Source organism: Orcinus orca, chromosome 17, assembly GCF_937001465.1.
Source record: "Orcinus orca chromosome 17, mOrcOrc1.1, whole genome shotgun sequence".
In the NCBI taxonomy this organism is placed as follows: Eukaryota; Metazoa; Chordata; class Mammalia; order Artiodactyla; family Delphinidae; genus Orcinus; species Orcinus orca.
The window spans coordinates 18,675,453-18,692,349 of NC_064575.1; the positions used below are offsets into that span (position 1 = coordinate 18,675,453).

The 16,897-nt window shown below is 36.5% G+C and overlaps 1 protein-coding gene across 1 annotated transcript in view; it reads left to right on the forward strand.

Annotated features, from left to right (window-relative positions):
- The first annotated feature begins 16,363 nt into the window (after positions 1-16,363).
- Positions 16,364-16,897, forward strand: part of PI15 (peptidase inhibitor 15) — a 29,368-nt gene continuing 28,834 nt past the window's right edge. Inside the window, exon 1 of the mRNA XM_033407092.2 lies at positions 16,364-16,496. The gene's annotated coding sequence lies outside the window, so the exon portion shown is untranslated. The remainder of the gene's footprint in view (positions 16,497-16,897) is intronic.

Consider the following 16,897-nt stretch of genomic DNA (forward strand, 5'->3'; position numbering starts at 1 on the left):
TGAATATCATTTCAAACTCAACACTTGCATAGTAAGCTTTTCATTTTACTCCCCAGATGGGATTTTCTTCCCAAATTCTTAGGCAAAGATATTTTTCCCAAGCTTTTAGGCTTAGAACTTTTGAGACATTTAAATTTTATTATTGATCTACTTATTAAACCCTATTCCTTGACTACATCTAATTCCTCTGTCCCACAAATGTGCTATCTTTTGTTTTTGTTTCTGTACCTAATTTCTATTTTTTTTTATGTGGAAGTCTCTGTCTTTACCTACATCAGTTTATTCTTAGCCACCTTTATATTCAGCCTAATTTTCACCTTTTGATAAGAAATCCACAATTAATACTTGCAGATTTTCCTCCATTTAAAAATTTCCAGATGGCTTTCTTCTACTACTTAGTATATGAATATATTTATTTATAAATTATCTTCTATAAATTTAGATAATTCAATACACATGTCTTATTTCTACAACTAACATATAAGACCCTTAAGAGCATAGGGTAATTGATTTTCTATGAGTATTTCTGTTGTTATCTTTAGTGTTCAATAGAGGATTGAAATTTGAGAAAGTTTCTAATAATTGTTTAATAATTGATAACTTTTTTTATATAAACCTCATTTTGTTCCAAAATGATGTATACTATAGCGACTAAGAGATCACGCTTTGTCCTCAGAAAATATAGGTTTGTATCCCAGCCTCAGCATTTTCTAGCTTTGTGCTTGAGTAAATTGCCCAATCTAATTAAACCTATTTTCTTTGCAGTAAAATAGAGATGTGTGGAAACTTTCTCACAGGTCATGATTTGTAGTGAGAATAAAATCTTATCTTAGAAAAGTTCCTATCATAGGAAGTCTCAATATATCAAAACTATTATTTTTATCATTATATGTTGTCATTCAAGAATATTGAGTGACATTTTAAAATGATTCAGAACAATATTAAAGGGAAAATAATAATTTAAAATCACGGCCAGCAAAAATGCAAATAGATCAGGAACATAAAATCAGATGAATATGTAGATATGTAAACCTACAGTCTATGTTGGACGCTAAAATTGACTATCTGGGTTCTGTTAACCAAAGCAGAAAAGGAAACACAACCAATTATAAGGTTTGAAATGGTCATAAAGGAAAAACATACAAATTCTGCTAGAGAAATGAAGCTTTTCCTATTAGCTATAGGAAATAAACTTTTCATGCTGAGACTTCTGTTGGAAACACTGAATGATGTGGCTGGCAACACCCTTAACAATATCCCTGGAATTACTGAGCTAGCGCCATTTCCCTTTCCATTAGCACTTCTACATCTGAGGCATAGTACCGATGCACAAGTCCGTGAAAGCACTGTTGTAGCACTAAAAGAAATGTGCTCCAAAAGTGTGGCTCTCTGTTGACATTTAGCTTAATACAGAGATAACACCTAAGCAATCTAGATAGGTCCTCCAAACAATCCTACTTAAACATCTATAGTGTATTAGAAAGTTACACAGCACAATTCAGGATTGCTCCCAAAACATTTTAGCTCTTTTCTTTTCCTTAATCTTCCCCCAAGCCCTCACTCTGCTAGTTGGATTTGGAGGTAAACATATCCTTAAATTTGCCAAAAGAGGGAATCGCAACTCAATGTCTTCAGTAAATACTCGGTAATTCAGGATTTCTCCTTCATCCTCTTACTCAAGATGACACTAGAGAGTAGAGTAAATCTTGGATAATTTCCTGAGGATAGAGATTTTAAATTCTGTGTCTGTCTTTATCTCCCCTGCATGCTAATTTGCTTTAGTGTCAAAAATCTGTACTGTCTGGTAGTTGGGCATTATGTTAACATCTACTTTCAAAACTGTAGTGCTGAAACTTGAGTCTCTCACTTAGGACACTGAGAATCCAGTGGCCCTCCCTTGTAGACTTGCCCTCACTTCAGCTCTCAATGGCACTGCAGGGTTTCTGAATTTCAATCAGGTTGTTCTTCCCCACTCTTGCTTTGGGCTCTCCAGCTCCATCTGCAGCCTCAGTTAACAAAGTTACTTCACTCTTCATTACAGCCCTCTGTCCCCCAATCCTCTCCACCACTGGAGCATGCTGAAGATTGCTTTCTGTGATACCTGTGATCAGGAAGAGATTTGACATATACTACATCTGCTCTTTTCTCTGCTCAAATATGCCATGTTGCCAATGCCACCACGACATTCAGAGGTGGGAATGGCATGTTGGTATTGGGCACCCTGCAATGGTTCTCCTCCTAAAAGCCCCAATTAGATGTAAGTTCAAGCCTTCCTATTTTTGGCTCTCTGCTTTGTATACATGAAGTATCTATCCTTTATCATCCATGCTTCATTATCCAGGACTGTCACCGAGAATGTTGAGTTACAGTTATTGCATCTATCTTCCTGTTTCTTTTCTTTTCTCTGGAACAAGAAAGGCTTTCTTTTTCTTCCTCTTCTGTCTAGAAGGGACTTGTGCTATGTGATAGCATCCTTATCCTTGAGGTGTCAGTAACCCATTCCTTTCCTTGGGGCCACAGTGGCAGTCAGCCTTTGTGGGAACATGATTAATGGGAAGCATAATAATTATTTCAGTTTATTATTTTCAGAGTATTAACCCACTAAGCAAAACTTTACTCAGCAGAATTTTTCATAACTGTTGATTACCAGATGGTCTGAGGTTGCTATATAATGTCTGGAATGGTACACATTCAAGAGATTTTAATGTTCTTTCCATTCCCCTTCACAAGGGTCACATGATTGCACACCTTTAATCATGGTCATTGTGAATGACAAATGATGGACTTTGTGATATATAATCTACCCAATGACTCAAGGCATCCTAATACCACCATCTCCCATGTTCTTTTCTAAATTTTTACTGGGCAGCTAACGAGACTTTCCCACAAAGTTTATCCAGACCTTCTTCACTGTGAAAGGACCAAGCAGAATTGATGACTCTGGCCAGAATGCAGATGGCTTTTGGAGAGTGCAAGTTTTTTCTGGCTGTGTGCTACGGTCCTGGATTAGAAAAGGGCCATACTGATATAGCATTTGTTTATTTATCAAATTTAACAAACATCTTTTGAATGCCAACTATAGGCAAAGTCTGAAATAATGCCATGAATAAGTGCATTAAAATCTCTCTGTCTACTTGGCCACAGCACAGACCTTTTGGCCTTTATTTTGATACACTCTTGGCACATGGAAAGAAATATCCTACCATTGGGTCACTGTGCTGTTCTTCTTTTCTAGAATCAACTTTATCCTAAAGATTAGGGAGAAAAAAATATGTATATATAGCATAGAAGTTTAGGGTTTTTCATCTCCATAAGGTAACCATACAATTTCTGGATGATCCTAATATCCAAGTCCCTTTTCCCTTCATTAAGAAACCAATACTCATCCTCTAATTCCAACCAACTCCCTCTAACATGTTTGGCTCTTTGTGTGTTTTACCAGATATAACCAACATTTCATACCAGAATTTACCACTATAACTTTCTCTCTTATCTGCTAATCATGAATGTGATTTTTATACCTTCTGAAGCCAGATAATTATAAATTCAGTTACACAATCTTTCAGATGCATTAAAGTGTCTTAGTGGAAAACAATACAGCTCTCCAACTGGCTATTTTTCTTACATCAACACAAACTCATTAGCTGTTTGAAGAGTCCCTTCATGTTTGTCCTCCTTCAGGGCTGGCAAAGTCTAAATTGATGAAGTGTAGCTAAGCTATGAGATTCTTCTTGATTCACCAGACACTTTGGTCTTAAGAGTCTTGAGATTTCTGAAGGATATCTAGAGGAAGTAGAGAAAAGTATGTACTCATTTTAAGGATTAATTAGAAAAGAGACGGTGTGCCTTCCTTTAATACTGATGCTAAAGAAACCGTGACTACAGCGTTCATACACTTCGTTTTAAAGCAACAACGTTTTAAAGTCCCTTAGATGAGAGTTATGGCTACCTCCTCTTTATCCAGGACCATGAAACATCCACAACAGCAACTGCTACATATATGTTCCTTCAGGGCCTCATTTTCTCCATTGAAACACAAAAGGATGAAAGCGTAGCCTCAAACTCAGACAAGGAAGGTAGACAAAGACCTATAGGACAGTTATTCTAGGAGTGAAGCTATTGAATTATTAAGATAAAATGGTCCAGTTAGTTAGAAGCTCCTGTAACATAATCAAATCCAATGAGAGAGAGACCAGGCAAACTCAGCTGTGGTTTCACTTTGATCTTCATCTCCAGTTTTGTCATCTGTTTATTTGCTCAGTAGACATACGTTATTCTGCACTTTTTACCAAATTAATTTGTATTAGTTGATTAATTTTTACTTTAACTAGGTTATAAATGTATATACTTTAAAAAGTCTAATAATTCTATAAAGGTAAAATAAAAAAATACATTAGTCTCATGTCCCTCACTTCTACTACGTTTCTGCTCCCCAGAAACAGCCACTTTCACCTTTTTTATTTTTTTAATTTAATCTTTATTTTATATTGAGGTATAGTTGATTTACAATGTTGTGTTAGTTTCAGGTGTATGGCAAAATGGTTCAGTTATACCTATACATATATCCATTCTTCTTCAGATTCTTTTCCCATATAGGTTATTACAGAATATTGAGTAGAGTTCCCTGTGCTATACAGTAGATCCTTATTGGTTATCTATTTTATATATAGTAGTGTATATATGTTAAAACCAACCCCCTAATTTATCCCTCCTCCCCAACTTTCCCCTTTGGTTACCATGAGTTTGTTTTTGAAGGCTGTGAGTCAGTTTCTGTTTTGTAAATAAGTTCATTTGTATCACCTTTTTAGATTCTACATATAAGTGATATCATATGATATTTGCCTTTCTCTGACTTACTTCACTTAGTATGATAATCTCTAGGTCCATCCATGTTGCTAAAAATGGCATTATTTCATTATTTTCTATGGCTGAGTAATATTCCATTGTATATATGAACCACATCTTCTTTACTCATTCCTCTGTCAATGGACATTCGGATTGCTTCCCACTTTCACCTCTTTTAATAGTTTTCCTTGATAGTTTACTCCATATTTTCAACTAATATACATATGTCTTGATTTTTAAAAAATTAGCTATTATCCAAAAATTTCCTGTGGTAGCTAGTCTTCAAGACGACCCTCAGTAATTCTCACCTACTGTTTCATGGTATTGTACAGTCTCCTCCCTCCTTGAATAGGTCTGAGTGGCTCATGTAACCAGCAGGATATAGTGGAAATGCTGGTGTGTGAGTTCCATAGGTAGGTCGTAAAACACACTGGATCTTCTACCTTGCTCACTCTTGGATCACTGACTATGGAGGAAGCCAGCTTCAATGCTGTGAGGACACTCAAGCAGCTCTATGGGGAGGTCCATGTGGTAAGGTCCATATATGTTTGCCTCATGCCAACAGCACCAACCTTCCAGGCAAGTGAATGAGCCATCTTGGAAGTTAATCCTCCAGCCCTATTAAAGTCTCCCAGCCACATCTGACTACATTTAGTCCCAAGATTTTGACTGGAATGTTATGAGAAACCTTGAGCCAGAACACCAACTAAGCTACTCTCAAATTCCTGACCCACAGAAACTGTGTGAGATAATAAATGTTTACTGTTGTTTTAATCTCTAAGCTTCAGAATAATTTGCTTTGCAGTAGTTGATGTCATACATTTACTATAACAGAAGGTGAGTGTTTCAAAGAAGCTCTCTTTCAAGCCCCCCACCTCCTTCCCTGTTAACATACAAATTCACACTTCTTTCTTCATCCTTCTGACAGAGTAATTTCATCTCTTTGGGTTACAGCACTATTCATTGTTTATATTATGCATATATAATTATTCATGGCAGAATCACATAGTGTTCTGTGATTATATTTCCTTTCTCCTACATTATTTCACGAGTATATGCTCAACATGTTAAAAAGTATTATGAAATATATCAATTTCATTCTTTTCCCCTTCAGAAATACTCTATATTGGTGTTCTTTGTGCTGCTATTCCAACCTAGACTGGCTGGCCCCTAGGGTACCACAAATTTTGCTTGAGAATTCCCTCCACCATTATCACAGGAATTTCCATCATTGAGGGAATCTCTTATTCTCATGTTATGGACCTATTTCTTGAATTCCACATCTATCTTCTTCTTGACTTGTTTTGTTGTAGCAAATTCTCCAATAGCTTTTCAAAAAAAGTACATGAATGATAAGATTTTAAAAGCTTGTATGAATATAAAACAATTTTATTCTACTTTTACATTAAATATTTCATTAAACTATCATTCTTTATTACTTTGTATTATTTGTTTATTTTCGAAACAAGCTGTGTCAGGGACTTAAAAGGCTGCTTTGGAACCATGCTTTTCAACGGTTTTCAATGAGCTTTCTCATGCTTTTCAATGAGAAAGCTCAAGTTTGGTCACACACAAGTGTAAATTTTTATGCTTTTTTATTGAAGAATACCTAAAAGTGTTTTTGGCTTTGTTTTTATTTGAGGAAAAATAAACACACAGAAGTTGGAATAATCACACAAATATCATAATGTGATATTTAGTTCCTAATCACTTTTGTAAGAAAGAGAAAAGGAAGAGATAATGGTGAATTAATGTACAGATACCCTGAATCTGGTTTCATAATACTAGGTAATATAATAAAAGAAATCATAATTATGTGAGATGGTAGTTCATATGTATCTTACATAATTTCTCAAATATTTCCCCAAATGCTGTACTTTGGTATTACATATCATAAATATATATATATTATATAATGTATAAAATTTATATAAGTATATAATATATAACCTATACATATTATATATTTATATATAGTATTAATTAGACAGAGGGCTAAAATTTGAAAATATTTTGTATGTTTATTCTGCATATTTTCTGAATTCAATAAATTCACAATCCTCTACATTACAAATTGAAATACACATTAGACATTGAAATATTTTACCATTCTAGCGCTTTTCATCAAACTATCCCCTATATATGTTATAGTTTGATTAGTAGTTATTAACGGCTAAATATGGGGGAAAATGTTTGCAAAGCTCATTTAAACATCTGTAGATGTTGGGCACTCTACAATGCTATGTGAGACTTGTAATTAAGAAAATAATTTATTAAACAGAGGTCAATTCACAGCTAATGCAGTGCTATCTGTTTGTTAAGCTCTTTTTATAATAACATACATAATTATCTGTACTAATTATATTATTAAAGGCAAAAAGGCTGCCATCCTACCCAATGAATAAACACACATGGGCTTAACTTACTGAAGCCAACAGAAAAAGAGTTGTTAAGTGTAGTGGGGGCATAAAGTGTGGCCAGGGTACAGAAATAGAAACCATTGATTGAAGCAAATAAACCTTAAAAGGTAAATTGATTTATATTCTCAAGACCCTGGTCAGGCAGGTCAAGGCACTTGAACTTGATTCTATGGCAATGGATTTAGTAGTGGTCAGAGACTTTTTAAGATCATTGTCTAAACCCTATTTGTTATTTAATACATATTAATTTATCACAAGGTGGTTAAGATATGTGACAGTGTTATTTTTTGTTTTATTTTTAAATTTTAATTTAATTTAATTTTTTATACAGCAGGTTCTTATTAGTCATCAATTTTATACACATCAGTGTATACATATCAACCCCAATCGCCCAATTCAGCACACCAACCCCACTACTCCCCCCATGGCTTTCCCCCCATACGTTTGTTCTCTACATCTGTGTCTCAATTTCTGCCCAGCAAACCGCTTCATCTGTACCATTTTTCTAGGTTCCACATATATGCGTTAATATACGATATTTCTTTTTCTCTTTCTGACTTACTTCACTCTGGAAGACAGTCTCTAGATCCATCCACATCTCAACAAATGACCCAATTTCGTTCCTTTCTATGGCTGAGTAATATTCCATTGTATATATGTACCACATCTTTTTTATCCATTTGTCTGTCGATAGGCATTTAGGTTGCTTCCATGACCTGGCTATTGTAAACACTGCTGCAATGAACATTGGGATTCATGTGTCGTTTTGAATAATGGTTTTCTCTGGGTATATGCCCAGTAGTGGGATTGCTGGATTATACCGTAAATCTATTTTTAGGTTTTTAAGGAATGTCCATACTGTTCTCCATAGTGGCTGTATCAATTTACATTCTCACCAACAGTGCAAGAGGGTTCCCTTTTCTCCACACCCTCTCCAGCATTTCTTGTTTGTAGATTTTCTGATGATGCCTATTCTAACTGGTGTGAGGTGATACCTCATTGTCATTTTGATTTGCATTTCTCTAATAATTAGTGATGTTGAGCAGCTTTTCATGTGCTTCTTGGCCATCTGTATGTCTTCTTTGGAGAACTTTCTATTTAGGTCTTCTGCACAATTTTGGATTGGGTTGTTTGTTTTTTTAATATTGAGCTGCATGAGCTGTTTATATATATTGGAGATTAATCATTTCTCCATTGATACATTTGCAAATACTTTCTCCCATTTTTAGGGTTGTCTTTTCTTCTTGTTTATGGTTTCCTTTGCTGTGCAAAAGCTTTGAAGTTTCATTAGGTACCATTTGTTTATTTTTGTTTTTATTTCCATTACTCTAGGAGGTGGATAAAGAAAGAACTTGCTGTGATTTATGTCAAAGAGTGTTCTTCCTGTGTTTTCCTCTAAGAGTTTTATAGTGTCCAGTCTTACATTTAGGTCTCTAATCATTTTGAGATTGTTTTTGTGTATGGTGTTAGGGAGTGTTCTAATTTCATTCTTTTACATGTAGCTGTCCAGTTTTCCCAGCACCACTTATTGAAGAGGCTGTCTTTTCTCCATTGTATATCCTTGGCTCCTTTGTCATAGATTAGTTGACCAGAGGTGCGTGGGTTTATCTCTGGGCTTTCTATCTTGTTCCATTGATCTATGGTTCTGTTTTTGTGCCAGTACCATATTGTTTTGATTACTGTAGCTTTGTAGTATACTCTGAAGTCAGGGAGTCTGATTCCTCCAGCTCCATTTTTTTCCCTCAAGACTGCTTTGGCTATTTGGGGTTTTTTTTGTCTCCATACAAATTTTAAGATGATTTGTCCTATTCTGTAAAAAATGCCATTGGTAATTTGATAGGGATTGCACTGAATCTGTAGATTGCTTTGGGTAGTATAGTCATTTTCACAATGTTGGTTCTTCCAATGCAAGAACATGCTATATCTTTCCATCTGTTTATAACATCTTTAATTTCTTTCATCAGTGTCTTGCAGTTTTTTGCATACAGGTCTTTTGTCTCCTTAGGTAGGTTTATTCCTACGTATTGTATTCTTTTTTTGTTGCAATGGTAAACAGGAGTGTTTCCTTAATTTCTCTATCAGATTTTTCATCATTAGTGTATAGGAATGCAAGAGATTTCTGTGCATTAATTTTGTATCCTGCAACTTTACCAAATTCATTGATTATCTCTATTAGTTTTCTGGTGGCATCTTTAGGATTCTCTATGTAAAGTATCATGTCATCTGCAAACCGTGACAGTATTACTTCTTCTTTACTAATTTGTATTCCTTTTATTTCTTTTTCTTCTCTGATTGCCATGACTAGGACTTCCAAAACTATGTTGAATAATAGTGGTGAGCGTGGATATCCTTGTCTTGTTCCTGATCTTAGAGGAAATGCTTTCAGTTTTTCACCATTGAGAATGATGTTTGCTGTGGGTTTTTCGTATATGGCCTTTATTATGTTGAGGTAGGATTCCTCTATGCCCACTTTCTGGAGAGTTTTTATAATAAATGGGTGTTGAATTTTGTCAAAAGCTTTTTCTGCATCGATTGAGATGATCATATGGTTTTTCTTTTTCAATTTGTTAATATGGTGTATCACACAGATTGATTTGGGTATATTGGACAATCCTTGCATCCCTGGGATAAGTCCCACTTGATCGTGGTATATGATCCTTTTAATGTATTGTTGGATTCTGTTTGCTAGTATTTTGTTGAGGATTTCTGCATCTATATTCATCAGTGATATTGGTCTGTAATCTGTTTTTGTAGAATCTTTGTCTGGTTTTGGTATCAGGGTGATGGTGGCCTCATAGAACGAGTTTGGGAGTGTTCCTTCCTCTGCAGATTTCTGGAAGAATTTGAGAAGATTGGCTCTCCTCTAAATGTTTGATAGAATTCACCTGTGAAGCCACCTGGTCCTGGAATTTTGTTTGTTGGAAGATTTTTAATCACACTTTCAATTTCATTACTTGTGATTGGTCTGTTCATATTTTCTATTTCTTCCTGGTGCAGTCTTCAAAGGTTATCCCTTTCTAAAAATTTGTCTGTTTCTTCCAGGTTGTCCATTTCATTGGCATAGAGTTGCCTGTAGTAGTCTCATAGGATGCTTTGTATTTCTGGGGTTTCTGTTGTAACTTCTCCTTTTTCATTTCTAATTTTATTGATTTGAGTCCTCTCCCCATTTTTCTTGATGAATCTGGCTAATGGTTTATCAATTTTGTTTATCTTCTCAAAGAACCAGCTTTTATTTTTATTGATCTTTGCTAGTGTTTTCTTTGTTTCTATTTCATTTATTTCTGCTCTGATCTTGATGATTTCTTTCCTTCTGCTAACTTTGGGGGTTTTTTTGTTCTTCTTTCTCTAGTTCCTTTAGGTGTAAGGTTAGATGGTTTATTTGAGATTTTTCTCGTTTCTTGAGGTAGGCTTGTATAGCTATAAACTTCCCTCTTAGAACTGCTTTTGCTGCATCCCATAGGTTTTGGATCATCGTGTTTTCATTGTCATTTGTCTCTAGGTATTTTTTGATTTCCTCTTTGATTTCTTCAGTGATCTCTTGGGTATTTAGTAACGTATATTTTAGCCTCCATGTGTTTCGTTTTTTACGTTTTTTTCCCTGTAATTCATTTCTAATCTCATAGTGTTGTGGTCAAAAAAGATGCTTGGTATGATTTCAATTTTCTTAAATTTACTGAGGCTTGACTTGTGACCCAAAATGTGATCTATCCTGGAGAATGTTCCATGCGCACTTGAGAAGAAAGTGTAATCTGCTGTTTTTGGATGGAATGTAGTAAAAATACCAATTAAATCTATCTGGTCTATTGTGTCATTCAAAGCTTCTGTTTCCTTATTTATTTTCATTTTGGATGATCTGTCCGTTGGTGTAAGTGAGGTGTTAATGTCCCCCACTATTGTTGTGTTACTATCGATTTCCTCTTTTACAGCTATTAGCAGTTGCCTTATGTATTGAGGTGCTCTATGTTGGGTGCATATATATTTATAATTGTTTTATCTTCTTCTTGGATTATCCCTTGATCATTATGTAGTGTCCTTCTTTGTCTCTTGTAACATTCTTTATTTTAAAGTCTATTTTATCTGATATGAGTATTGCTACTCCAGGTTTCTTTTGATTTCCATTTGCATGGAATATCTTTTTCCATCCCCTCACTTTCAGTCTGCATGTGTCCCTAGGTCTGAAGTGGGTCTCTTGTAGATAGCATATATATAGGTCTCGTTTTTGTATCCATTCAGCAAGCCTGTGTCTTTTGGTTGGAGCATTTAATCCATTCACGTTTAAGATAATTATCAATATGTATGTTCCTATGACCATTTCCTTAATTGTTTTGGGTTTGTTTCTGTACGTCCTTTTCTTCTCTTGTGTATACCACTTAGAGAAGTTCCTTTAGCATTTGTTGTAGAGCTGGTTTGGCGGTGCTGAATTCTCTTAGCTTTTGCTTGTCTGTAAAGCTTTTGATTTCTCCATCGAATCTGAAGGAGATCTTTGCCGGGTAGAGTAATCTTGGTTGTAGATTCTTCCTTTTCATCACTTTAAGTATATCATGCCACTCCCTTCTGGCTTGTAGAGTTTCTGCTGAGAAATCAGCTGTTAACCTTGTGCGAGTTCCCTTGTATGTTATTTGTTGTTTTTCCCTTGCTGCTTTCAATAATTTTTCTATGTCTTTAATTTTTGCCTATTTGATTACTATGTGTCTCAGCATGTTTCTCCTTTGGTTTATCCTGTATGGGACTCTCTGAGCTTCCTGGACTTCGGTGGCTATTTTCTTTCCCATGATAGGGAAGTTTTCGACTATAATCTCTTCAAATATTTTCTCGGGTCCTTTCTCTCTTCTCTTTCTGGGACCCCTATAACGTGAATGTTGTTGCGTTTAATGTTGTCCCAGAGGTCTCTTAGGCTGTCTTCATTTCTTTTCATTCTTTTTTCTTTATTCTGTTCCACAGCAGTGAATTCCACCACTCTGTCTTCCAGGTCACTTATCTGTTCTTCTGCCTTGGTTCTTCTGCTATTGATTTCTTCTAGTGTAGTTTTCATTTCAGTTATTGTATTGTTCATCTCTGTTTTTTTGTTCTTTAATTCTTCTAGGTCTTTGTTAAACATTTCTTGCATCTTCTCGATGTTTGCCTCCATTCTTTTTCTGAGGTCCTGGATCATCTTCACTATCATTATTCTGAATTCTTTTTTCTGGAGGGTTGCCTATTTCCACTTCATTTAGTTGTTTTTCTGGGGTTTTATCTTGTTCCTTCATCTGGTACATAGCCCTCTGCCTTTTCATCTTGTCTATCTTTCTGTGAATGTGGTTTTTGCTGAGCTCTTTGTTGGGGCCAATGGCAGACTCTGGGAGGGCTCATGCCAAGGAGTACTTCCCAGAACTTCTGCTGCCTGTGTCCTTGTCCTTACGGTGAGACACAGCCACCCCGGCTTCTGCAGTAGACTCTCCAACACTAGCAGGTAGGTCTGGTTCAGTCTCCCATGGGGTCACTGTTCCTTCCTCTGGGTCCCAATGCGCACACTACTTTGTGTGTGCCCTCCAAGAGTGGAGTCTCTTTTTCCCCCAATCCTGTCAAAGTTCTGCAATCAAATCCCACTAGGCTTCAAAGTCTGATTCTCTAGCTATTCCTCCTCCCGTTTCCGGACCCACAGGTTAGGAAGCCTGACGTGGGCTCAGAAACTTCACTCCAGTGGGTGGACTTCTGTGGTATAAATGTTCTCCAGTTTGTGAGTCACCCACCCAGCAGTTATGGGATTTGATTTTAGTGTGATTGTGCCCATCCTACCATCTCATTGTGGCTTCTCCTTTGTCTTTGGAGGTTGGGCATCTTTTTTGGTGAGTTCCAGTGTCTTCCTGTCGATGATTGTCCAGCAGATAGTTGTGATTCTGGTGTTCTCACAAGAGGGAGTGAGAGCACACCCTTCTACTCCACCATCTTGGTCCAGGTGGCTGAGTGTGTGTGACAGTGTTTTGTGTTGTGCCATATAAATAGAAATTATAACTTTCTTCTGTCATTTCCAGGACAGAAACCCAAATTATCCATTGCTTATTGTTTCTCACCTTGCTTCGTACATCCACAGCTTGGCCAAACCTGTGGATTTTTATGCCTGAAATGTCTTGCCAATTTCTCCCCCCTTTTAAACATTTTTATGACTGCTTAAAGTTAATTCCACAGTCTTTTCCTAGTATTACTCTAGTGCCTCTCCTGTCATTCATTATCAACATTGCCTTTTGTTACCTTCCTAAAAAGTGAACTGAATCATTTCACTCATTTTCGTGTAACTCTTCCTTTGTTCTCCATTGATTAGAAATGTTTTAGACTAAAACCATATGTGTATCTGTATCCACACACAAACACTCACAGTACATTTGCTTAAGCAGTTGTGCCATTCTGGGATACATAATATATCTGATTTCAATTTTAAAATCGCAACCATTTTCTCACAGGTTTCAAGGTATACAATAGTTGCTGCCAATTGTTTATATATTTCTTCTCAGTAATATAACTGCATTTCCTTTCTGTCCATGTTGGCAAGCATTCCCCTAAATGTTTCTATACACATCAATGTTCTTTTTCAAGAAGAGATCTCATAAAGAACCACCTCATTGTTAGTTGTTCATTAGTAGTTCTTTTACTGACAACTTGGATGTATGCCTCTTAATTTTGTAAGTATTTTAAAATTAAAATGACTTCCAAAGCATTTAAAATACTTCTTCTGGCAATAATGTCTGCTTGGAAGCAGAATTCTTAACTCTCCTCCCACAGGTCTTTTCTTTTATGATTCCATACCCTTGGGGGTTTTCCTAATAGTCTGAAATTCCACACTATAATTCATGTTTGTTGAAAGACATCTGAAATCATTGACATGCCTCAGGGTCTCAGGATTAAGTAACTATCATCTCTGTCCTCATGTAATTGGGCATGCTTAGGTCCATCTCAGAAATTCCTTCTTTCTCTTTTTCCTCCTCCATCCCTCCACTTTCTCGTAGAGGAAATCCATTTATGGTTCAGACAAGTTTCTCGAGGGACACATTTTCATCCCTGTGGAAGTACCTCAAGTCAAACTTCAATAGATGAACAATATCTCTTTGTATACATGACAAAGAGGTAACCGTGAAAGCAATGGTTGATTTTTATGAGATTCTAAGCAAGAACTCAGTCACCCTGGAGAAAGAAAGATTCATGTCTGCTGCTTAGGCATTAAAAGTCCTTTAGTCTCCTGTATGCTAGACAGCTATAAGAGATATGTTGAAAAGTATAGGCTAATCAGTGCTGGCACTATTTCTCAAAAGGTCTTGGATCTTTGAGTTGGATGGCCTACAGAGAATATGTCATCTAATCTTCTATTCGATTCAGGAATCTCTGACACAGCATCCTTGAGATTCATTCAATGTGCCATGAGTCCTTTCTGAAGGGGTGAGACCCTAGCTGGACAGCTCCAGTTGTTAAACATAGGCAGCTGTGAGCAGCCACGTGCATTCCCTGAAGCTGCTCTGAGGTTTCATAATACTCATGCTCACCTTCTGTGCTCCTATTAGATGTTCTTGCCTTTTCAATTTAACAGTGTTCATTAATTCCTATTTACAGCTTTCAGTATTGCACCTTGAGCTCTTCTCAAATTACTCGAAATTAGTTAGGAACTTAAGGCTTATGAAAATATAGCAAAACCTGAACTTTGGCACGTTATCAACATCAAAGAATGCATCTCCACACTGAACTTTGAAATTCAGTGGCACTTTCAGTTTCAAACACTGTCCTGCTCTCATAAGGAATTTGATGAAGAATAGAATACACACCTTTTCCCTCCCATTTTTAGATGCACCAGTGAAGAGCTAAACTATGTGCGTCAGGCCACACATACTGCTAGAGACACGACTGGGAATACAGCCCAGGAAACTTGGCTCCCAGCCTGGTGTGCTTCTTACCACATGATCATCCTTTCTGACAAATATAAATCCACGTAGTACTCCTCCTGCTGAAACATGCAGGAGGCAACACACAATGACCAACTAGACTAGTCGGTGTACGTTACGCAAGTTTAACTGAATAATGTGTAGTTTCTAAGATTCCTGTTGCCACAGACTGGGAATATCCCACATTTTGTTAAAGTTCTCATGACACAGGGTATTTGTGAGGGTCCTTTTGTTACAAATTGCCCTAATAGTCACATTCTTGGCTCTTGTCTTGCCAGACACAGGTTTTGCTCCAATGGCATCTTTCTAGGAAGGCACTTCTGACGGTTGACAGCTGCAGCTGCTGCTGTGACATTCTTCATGGCCTCGGAGCTGTGCCCTCCAATATGCTTCCTAAGAGGCTGGGCTACTCTTTGCTTAAAATTTCAACTCTATGCTTCTAAACCTGAAACAGATGTTATCTTGGCTGCTGTCATTTGTCATAAGCTTCTCTATTTGCATTCTATACAAGGCAGGTAAAAGGCAGGTAATTTGCTGCCTCTCTGTAGAGAAAGGAAACAAAGGAGAGAGAGTGAAACAAGAGAAAGAGATAAAGAGAGACTAAATATGAAAATTAGAGGAATAAAGCCACATGGAGACAGAAAGTGCAACCACTTGAGCATCTATTATCCCAATATCATATGCTATAGTTTGACTACTACTGATTTGCTTGGCATCTCTTTTGAATCATATTTGTGGCCACCCAGATTAACTATGTGAGCTGATCTTTTGAGTTAATATCAGCTTGCTCTTTTCAGCTCCCATGTCATTTACTGTCTTAAAAAAAAAATGTACTGCTTGTTACTCAACCTTCTGTGTTTTCAAAAACTCACAGTCCCTTTTTTTTTTCTCCTTTTTTTGTATGGGAACCAGGAACTAGAAGGCATTAAATGAGGAAAATTAACCAGTCACAGAAAAGGTGGAAGCTCAGAGCAAAAAGGGTTTGTCTTTTATGGTTTGTACTTTGTAAGCTGTGGGTGTGACTCAATTTCCTCACCACCCACATAAAAAGGTTGCCACCCAATCACTGTTTTTTCTATCCAAAACCCCTCCCCTTTGATTTTGGCTAAGAGAGACCCTAAGAAAGACTGCCCTTTCTGGACGTTGCAGACTGTGACATATAAAAGCTGTTAGCTGCTCCTGTAGCCAGCAGCACTCAAACCTTGCAGAGTTTTGCTCTGAGAGTTTGTAATAAGACACACTCCTCTTACAAGAGTTCATGCTACAACCTAGCAAAGAACTTTAAATTTTTGGAAGAATACTATATTCATTTTGGCATTGTGCAGAGGTAAGCTATTTAGCTCAACAAGTTTATTTTGCATGCATTGCTTTTAAAGTAGTTCACATTTTAATTTTTTTTAGAAATGAGATTGGATTATTATAACTTTTTTTTTCTATCTGTTCTATTACTTGGTGTCCATATATGTCTGGGGGACATTATCAGCACATTCTCTGTTATTACCTGTGATGCATTTTTCCTTTTCACTCTCAAGATGAATTTCAATTCCTAAAGATTTCCCTCTGAAAATAAATATGCAGTAATGCATTCTGTGGCTCAGGAGTTTGGGGTAAATGGCTCACATTCATTTTAGGGTTAGTAGCCATGCTGTTTATTTTTCTCTAGCTATAGGAAGTTCCTCTTAGGGGACTGCTTCATAACACCAAGTAAAATGTATAGAGACCACTACA